Raw genomic sequence first — 9,899 nt, 5'->3', positions numbered from 1 at the left:
ATTTTTATGTATATAATTATGCATGTATACTTTCTCTTGCCAACTTTACGCATGCCACATTATGACACACATATGTTACGCCTGCTTTCCATCAAAATTTCGATCATTTCGCCCCCTTCCTATGAAATCGCCTGATCAAAGAGGCTACAGGAATTTCAACTTTCTTCCATAATATAAGATTAAAAAAAAAAAAAAGATGAAATTTATCATCCACTCGGACAAATCTTCCTAAGAGTTTTCCTTTTACCATTATGCCTTCCAGGCGACTGGTCCCGATATTGGCAAAGTTTGGCACAGAGAGAGAGAGAGAGAGAGAGAGAGAGAGAGAGAGAGAGAGAGAGAGAAATATCACCGGAGCCCTGTTTTCTCCATCGTCAGTTCCAGGTTCCAGGTCCCGTATGTGGCGATGCGAGGCTCCTGCTGGAATCCTTAAACTAATCTTCGCCTCTTAATCGACGACTCTCGGTTCCTCTTGATTTTTGTCGGATTTTCTTATTTTTCCTTTGTTCCTTTCTTCTGCTTGGTTATTTTCATTCTTATTATTATCATCATTCTTGTACCATACCATCAAATATCACAGTGACGCAAGAGGGAGACAGAAGGGCAGACCCTAATTTTCTGTTATAACCTAACATATAATTAACATATGATTAACATTTTTCATTGCTTTTTACGTGTAATGTTATTATTGGATTATTAATCCCCGTACACATTATTTTTCATAATTATTCCGTTTTATATTCATTTTACGTTAGGGCAATGTTCCTCCCAAAAAAGGTCACCCATCCGAGAACACTGCATCATCAACAGCTACAATTCGAGGGTGAAATAACTGGCTTACTCTTTGTTTTTGAAACATTTATTTAGGTATTTTGTTCCCATTGTCATTCCAAAACCTCCCCTTTAATTACCAAAGGCTATCAGTTTCATGATCTAGTGCCTAATGATAGTAAGCTAATTATTGTAATTATAGACTTGAACGTAAAATGCCGGAAAAAACATAAATTGTTCTCCGTCCATTTAAACGCTCACCATGCTTTTAGGTTGAGGAGATTAATTAAACAATGGAAACGATTCGAATGTTACAAATTTAAGGCATTTAAGTTCAATTTCTCCTAGTCAAAAAAATGGAAGAAAAACAAAAAGAGATTCTGACGCGATTGAATCAAGGCAATTTGCATAAGTGTAAGTTTGCTCTTTAAATGCAAAAGACTAAGAGATAGTCAGCCAAATGTTCTTTTTTAGCCGACTCTCAAAGATATAAAAAAAAAATAGAAGTTGAAGCAAGAAAAGATAGGTTTAAATCGAAACCAAAAGCGTACATTAGAAAACAAGAATAAAACCCGACAACTAACACCAACTAGAAATTGAATCGTGGGTGTTTCAACATGACGCGTGCTTTCTATATATTATATAAAAATGACACAGGGATAGCCTAATGTCCTTTACTAGCCCACACCCGAGGAAATGAAAAAAAAAAAAATAGAAGACGCTGAAGTAAGAAAAGAGACTGAGACTACAACCAAAATCGTACATTAGAAAAAAAAAATATTAAACCCGACACATAACACCAACTCCAAATTGAATCTTGGGTGTTTCAACATGGCTGCTGCTCTCCACTCAGGGTCACCAAGATAAGAGCTCGAGAGATGTAGAGTAGAGGGTAAATAATATTCTCCTCGATGTGTAGTATGCTGGGAATGTTACGTATACTTAGAAAAAAAAAACTCTAATTCATCTTCTTCACACTATCTTGTTTGTTTATTTCAAGGGCCTATACTTATCAGATAAAATGGAACTTCTGACTCTCTTTCCCCGGTCCGCTACATTTTTCACTTAATTACTCCCAAAGCCAGTTGCCGTAATACCGTGAAGGATTCTTGATTTTAAATGAAAGCTTATGATTCTGTGATTTTACTATACAGAATTCTTGTTTTGTATATTGCAATAATAAGATGGGGTCTCAACGTTTAGAATAATTTTCCTAAGCTACGAATAGAAACAAATGTCTTTTGTTGAAGCCCCTTACCGAATTTTCTTGGCCTCTCATAATATGTTCACTGTTTCTTCTATTTATGAATAGACAGTCTCAACGGGACGAGCGGTAAAAGAATAAATTCATGTAAAACCGCTAAAAGTTAATTAAAAGTACAAGAAGCACAAAAATGCTCTAAGATTTTTTAAGCCAACAAATACACAAAAATTATTCACCTGCGTTCGGCTATGTCGATAATGACTTAGGCTTAAGCTTTCAGCAGGAGGAAGAACGGCCGGATATATGTCTTAGGAGTTCCCATTGATCAATGCCGGCCCTATCACTTCACGCCATCTGCATCTTTTGTTATTTTTTGGGCGATAAATGATGACAGAGAGCGAAGCATTTTGAATGGTATTCAGGCACTTTATCAATATAAAGCGTGCGTGCCCATTTATCACAACTTAACGATCGCGGAAAGGGATTAGGGTTCAGATATACTCGTGACAAAGAAGCGTACTATTGTATTCCTTTAACAAGTAAATAAAGCGACTGTAGAAAATAGCTTCGTTAATGGTGTATGAGCAACGGTCTTTTATATATATATATATATATATATATATATATATATATATATATATATATATATATATATACATATATATATATATATATATATATATATATATATATATATATATATATATATATATATATATATGTATATATATATATATATATATATATATATATATATATATATATATATATATATATATATATATATATATATATATATATATATATACATACATATATTGTGATTATTGCAATTACATACATATTACATATATACATACATATATATATATAATACATACATACACACATATATATATATATATATATATATATATATATATATATATATATATATATATATATATATATATATATATATATATAGCCTATATATATATACAGAAACAGAGACAGACAGACAGACAGACAGACAGACAGACAGACAGAGAGAGAAGAGATGTACTATTCACGTAAAGCTCTTGTGCTTTTAGTACAGTAACAGTAAGACATTTCCCAAGGTAAGTGGTTTCAGAGAGATTAAGGTAACAGACATATGTAAATAAATCCTCTTACACCTCTCCCCCGCTTATCAGCGTACGGAGGCAATATTCAAGTATCTTTACACTATTTAGGAATCCAGCGAGGACGAAGATCTTCTACGGTAAGTAATCCTCGGAAGCAGAGTATTCGGGACTAAACACATAAGCCACCATTCGGATCTAATGCGTCTGTGTCTCGTTTCAGCCAGATCGCTTCGAGGGAGGAGACTAAATATAGTCAACGTGTTTCATCTTGGTCGATTCCCTTACTAACTTCACGCCTGGAGCAGTTTCATGTTCGAGAATCGACCTACTAACTTCATGCCTGGAGCAGTTTCATGTTCGAGAATCGACCTACTAACTTCATGCCTGGAGCAGTTTCATGTTCGAGAATCGACCTACTAACTTCATGCCTGGAGCAGTTTCATGTTCGAGAATCGACCTACTAACTTCATGCCTGGAAGCAGTTTCATGTTCGAGAATCGACCTACTAACTTCATGCCTGGAGCAGTTTCATGTTCGAGAATCGACCTACTAACTTCATGCCTGGAGCAGTTTCATGTTCGAGAATCGACCTACTAACTTCATGCCTGGAGCAGTTTCATGTTCGAGAATCGACCCACTAACTTCATGCCTGGAGCAGTTTCATGTTCGAGAATCGCGAAGACGTGCTCCTGTGGTATTTGTGCAACCGAGGTGGTTCCATGATTAAGAATTCATGAGTGTTTACCGGGTTCCATTAGTTCCTCGTTGGGAGAGTCGGTAGAGTTCTCGGCTAGCACTCTGCTAGGCCCGAGTTCGAGTCTCCGGCCGGCCAGTGAAGAATTAGAGGAATTTATTTTTGGTGATAGAAATTCATTTCTCGGTATAATGTTGTTCGGATTCCACAATAAGCTGTAGGTCCCGTTGCTAGGTAACCAATTGGTTCTTAGCCACGTAAAATTAGTCTAATCCTTCGGGCCAGCCCTAGGAGAGCTGTTAATCAGCTCAGTGGTCTGGTAAAACTAAGGTATACTTAAATTTAGGTAACCAATTGGTTCTTAGCCACGTAAAATTAGTCTAATCCTTCCGGCCAGCCCTAGGAGAGCTGTTAATAGCTCAGTGGTCTGGTTAAACTAAGGTATACTTAACTTAACCGGGTTCCATTTGCATATTGGATCTCTACCCTTCTCTCGTAACGTTGATAAAGAAATTATATTCAATCGATCTTTATTAGATATTCCGTCTGCACCCGTGCAATAACAGGAATAATATGGCTATTAAGTATTTTTAAATTTGAGTGCAAAGGTAACCGATAAGTTTTCTTTTCGCCGTGCTGGCTTTACTCTGAAAATTTTCTGCGCAATTTCGTTACTTTTGTTTTTCATTGACAAAAATCCGAACGAGCTACTATTGGTTCCTATTGAAAGGACAAACGAGCGTGGAGTCTGACTAAAGTAAGTAAAGATAAGCCTTATTTTCTCATAAGGAACAGTTTTTCTTAGAAACAAAAATCAAAAAATGGTTTCACATAAATTTCTTCAAAATGAGATAATTACTACAACAGTATTATGCTTAACTAACAAAAAAACAACTAAAAAGAATATTGAATATATATCACGGTAAATTTATATATAACATTTTTACACGTATACATACATACATACATACATATTCACATACACAAACAGTCTCATGTGGTGAGAAGAGGGGTTCGATCCTCGACCAAGGTCTACTGGATTTGGGCATACTTCATTAAAACCCATTGCCTCTCTCTTAACCTAAAAAGGGAATTAATTAATGGTGGTCAGATGGTTGTGGTTGCCCACAAAGAGGAAACAGATAAGCATGGGGCTAGCAACCTCACGCCAACACCCCTGATGAAAACCAGAGGGTTAGTACTTTGAGAGACTCTGATTAGACTATATTAATACTATATATATATATATATATATATATATATATATATATATATATATATATATATATATATATATATATATATATATATATATGTGTATATATATATTTACATATATATATATATATATATATATATATATATATATATATATAATATAAATACACACACACACACACAGCAGTCTGCTTAACTAGACACCAACACAAACACAAATCAGCCAATCTGTTGGCAGCCTACCTCCCAAAAGCAGTGAATTTTTCACGCGCGATTTTTTCACCAGCATATTTTGATAACCGACGCAACGGTGTTATTGACATTAACTTTACAGTGTGCCTTAGGCTGCTTACACAAGAAAGCGGCTTACGGCTCCGGCTGCTGTTTCTGTTTAAAACGAAAAGTTAAAACAAATACTGTTTGTGACGGCGGCATTCGTGCGATCCACCGACGGCTCTTGACGGGATTCCAGAGTTTCGCTTGTTAATGCTTTCCGGCGGGGCACGGCCTACGCGGCTCTCTCTCTCTCTCTCTCTCTCTCTCTCTCTATATATATATATATATATATATATATATATATATATGCATAGATCTGTAGATTTATACACGGATATGTGAGTATATATATATATATATATATATATATATATATATATATATCGATATATATATATATATATATATATATACTGTATATATACATATCGAGAGAGAGAGAGAGAGAGAATTTTTCATTTATATATATATATTATATATATATATATATATATATATATATATATATATATATATATATATATATATACAGTATATATATATATAGGTGTGTGTGTGTAGGAGTGTGTGTAAATAAAGGTAAAATCCACGAAGGACAGAAACACTGGAGTGCTGCGAGGCCTTTCGACTGTTTATATATATATATATATATATATATATATATATATATATATATATATATATATATATATATATATATATGTATATATATATATTTACTAAATGAGACGACAGACAGTCGAAAGGCCTCGCAGCACTCCAGTGTCTCTCTTTCCTTCGTGTATTTTACCTTTATTTGTATATTCATCACGTTCCATATTTTCGTGATTCAGTTATACATATACCGTATATATGTCCATACAAAACAAGAATATGGTAATAAGTAATTTATGGATAGAAGACTGGTAGCTAGAAAAACTCCAATCAAGTTGGCGAATTACCACTTAAGTTCGAATCGATCGATCAATTGAGCCGATCGAGAGAGAGAGAGAGAGAGAGAGAGAGAGAGAGAGAGAGAGAGAGAGAGAGAGAGAGATACCCTTCCTTTAAAAATCTTCTCTCGTAACGAGAAACAATCTTCTTCATTCCGAGCCTGTCATCGTTGGCGAAACATAATCAATCTTTGTTGCATCCATGCAGCAGCAATATCCGAGTTGGGTCCGACTATATTGAAAATAATGAAGCAGAGAGAGAGAGAGAGAGAGAGAGAGAGAGAGAGAGAGAGAGAGAGAGAGAGAGAGAGAGCCAGTCGATGAAGGGAGTTATTCAAAACGCGGCTGCACCGACGTTCATTTTAATATGTTCGATTTCGATATTGCTGTTTATTGATGAGGATATGCTTGTTAATGATAGTGATGATGGCACTAAAATAGTGATTATTACCATTGTTATTACCCATTGCAGCTTTGCTGACATGATAGGTGGTAGATTGTTGTGGTCGCAATTAAACTTAAAACTGCAACTGATATACTATGCATATATATACTGTATATACAGGTATATATATATATATATATATATATATATATATATACATATACATATTATATATATATATATATATATATAATATATATTTATATGTATATATATTCATATATATCTATATATATATATATATATATACATATATAGTATATATATATATATATATATATATATATATATGTATATACATAATATATATTATATATATATACATTTATCATTTACATATATCTACATGCATACATACACGCATAATGTCACAAACAACTTTATATGCGAATATGCGTGCTGTTTCCGACTACAAAGAAATGTAAAAAAAAAAAAAATAATAAGAAAAAGAAAGCATATTATTTCCTTTGTTCACAACATCGGCCCGACCATCTCGCAACGACCGGACGCCGTTCAATACGACCACCCGCCAAGTCGTAAAAGACAAACTTTGGAAATTATAAGTCATTTTATGAATCTTTTCAAAGGATATCGTCGAAATTTTATAGTGATCGGACTTGGCAAGAACCATCCGTGCGTGGAGAGGACCCCAGTATCTCAGGGTCTTATCACGACCGGCAGAAATAAATCTCCAGCGTTTGAGTTCGCTTTCGTCCGAGGGAAACTGTACTTGTAATATTTCAAGGGTGGACGATTGTTTTTCAGAGCGTTCCATAAATTAGTTTTTATTTAAATCGTTGATATTCCTAGTTGATATTTATGGGAATAATATATTTTAGCCAGGATAAAAACTCCCATGTTAGACTTCTGTGAAATAAGTCATCTGTATTGGGTTCGCTTTGTCCGTCGCAGAAAAGACCGTTTCAGATATTTCAGATGTGGAATTTTGTTAAAAAATAAACATCTAGTTTATATTTATGAGATTATGTTCAACGTAAAAAGCCGGGTGGGGTCTTTTGACCCTTTTACAACTCTGGGAAATAAATCTTGTATTGAGCTTTATCTAAGGAAACATCATTTGAAATATTTCGGAGACAGAACATTTTCGAAAGCCTCACTAAATTATTTTATCTAGATTACTGATTTACGTTTATGTGAGTAATGTGTTGTAGTCAGAAAAAAACTAGAACACAGTTTCAAGAATGAATGTATTTCAGGTGTTCTTTGATAAAACAATTTTCAATTACTTTCAAAATTATCTACAATGGTGCTGTTTATGAAACTAAAACCAAAATCAACCCAGGATATACAAATGTTGAAGAGAGTTTTAAGAAAAAAAAAATCAATGAAAATCATCCTGTTTTATATAAAAAAGAGTAATTTCAATTAAAGCAAAGGTACAGTTTTTTCCTTAGGAAAAAAAAAAAAGCTAAACATCTTCTCTCATAAAAAATAAGAAAGCTGAACAAAAGCAACGAGAATAGATTAACCATAATCAAAACCTCACCCAAATCTCCTGAATTAAACTCACCTCCCCGTAAAAGAAAGGAAAAAAAAAATACTGAAGTAACCATAGCCCTAAAACTATACCCAACTCCAGTTCGTTACGGAGAATATAAATGACAAAATTTTGTAAAGAAGGAAAAGACACTTCAATTACTTGAACAGACATCCTATTAGCCGGAGGAAAGAGTCATCCAGATAGGTTTTCTAGAATACGAGATAGGAATTCTAGGTCAAAGTTATCTAACAACAGACGACAGCTAGATTTAATGAGATTTTTTCCTGAAGGCAGTAGTATGCGTTAAAAGGTTTGAAATGTTATTTTCTATGAATGGAGAGAGAGAGAGAGAGAGAGAGAGAGAGAGAGAGAGAGAGAGAGAGAGAGAGAGAGAGAGAGAGAGAGAGAGAGAGAGAGAGAGAGAGAGAGAGAGAGAGACCCATAAATAATATTTTCTATGGAAAGACCAAAATAAAGTAGTTTCTAATATCCAACCTCTGAAATTCTTTTGATGAGAGAGAGAGAGAGAGAGAGAGAGCCTTTTTAGAGAGAGAGAGAGTCTCTTTAAAGCCAGAGAGAGAGAGAGAGAGAGAGAGAGAGATTCATATTTCTTACGTTGATGTTACTACCCGATCTGCCGAGCTAAGGGTGACTAGAACAAGTTACAACGACCTAAACTACGGAAAGGCCACTTATGAAGTGACTGACAGACCAATAGTGCAAAAGAAAATTGGTGTGCTGTTAGTGACCCTTTGTCTTCCAAAAGAAGAAATGTTTTGCATTCCACATTTCACCATTCTTTCTCACTCTGTAACTTACAATTTTTCTACCTAGCTTTGCAAATTTCCGGGTTCTTTTACGAATTTCGTACAAGTCTCTGTACCACAAAAGTCCTGCTTAGGTAAGCAATATTCATCCAAAGTCTAAAGTTTTTTCTCTCTTTGGTGAACATCACAACTATTTATTTTCTTATCTGTAGTTACACCTTCAGGTTTTCTCCTTTTCACTTCTATTACTTAAATTCTTCACTAATAATAATTTTTTCTACGCATGTTTAATAATTTTAGTTTTCCGTGGCCTTATCATTATCTCTGATCAAAATGATATGAATTTTCCAACGAAGTGGTATCCCAACTAATTAAATTTGCTTCTTTTTATTCCGTGTGAACAAAAAAAACGTATATCAGAGAATATTTGTTTGTATTTTTCATTATGTAATTGTTTGCATTTTACAAAGTGAAACTTTGTGTTGACAAATCTCAAAGCTATTTATATGAAGAGAATTCTCGTTATGTTGACAAAGAGTGGGATTAACTTCACGGAAACTAAAATACCTTTCAATGACCTTGACACTTCTGTGACATATTAATTATTCTTTAAGATAGTCAGAGTTGATTATAGCATAACAATGACAGTCCAGTGTTAGGTCACATTTTAGGTATTTTAGTTTGCAAAAAAAAAAAAAACTACGACTGAAAAATAGCAAAGACGAAAATACAATATAACAAAGAGATACCTAAATTATTATTATTATTATTATTATTATTATTATTATTATTATTATTATTATTATTATTATTATTATTATTATTATTATTATTATTATTCTGCTAAACGTGCCTGGCACTATTCCATAAAGAGCCACACGGCCTATCATTCCCAGTTAATAATTAAATTCGAATTAGTGAACGATTCGCTATAAACAAAAAATGTACCATTATCGCTGTTAATGCCGCCATGAGGTCTCTATCG

This window comes from Macrobrachium rosenbergii, chromosome 15 (assembly GCF_040412425.1).
Source record: "Macrobrachium rosenbergii isolate ZJJX-2024 chromosome 15, ASM4041242v1, whole genome shotgun sequence".
Classification (NCBI taxonomy): Eukaryota; Metazoa; Arthropoda; class Malacostraca; order Decapoda; family Palaemonidae; genus Macrobrachium; species Macrobrachium rosenbergii.
This window is presented reverse-complemented; position numbering follows the sequence as displayed.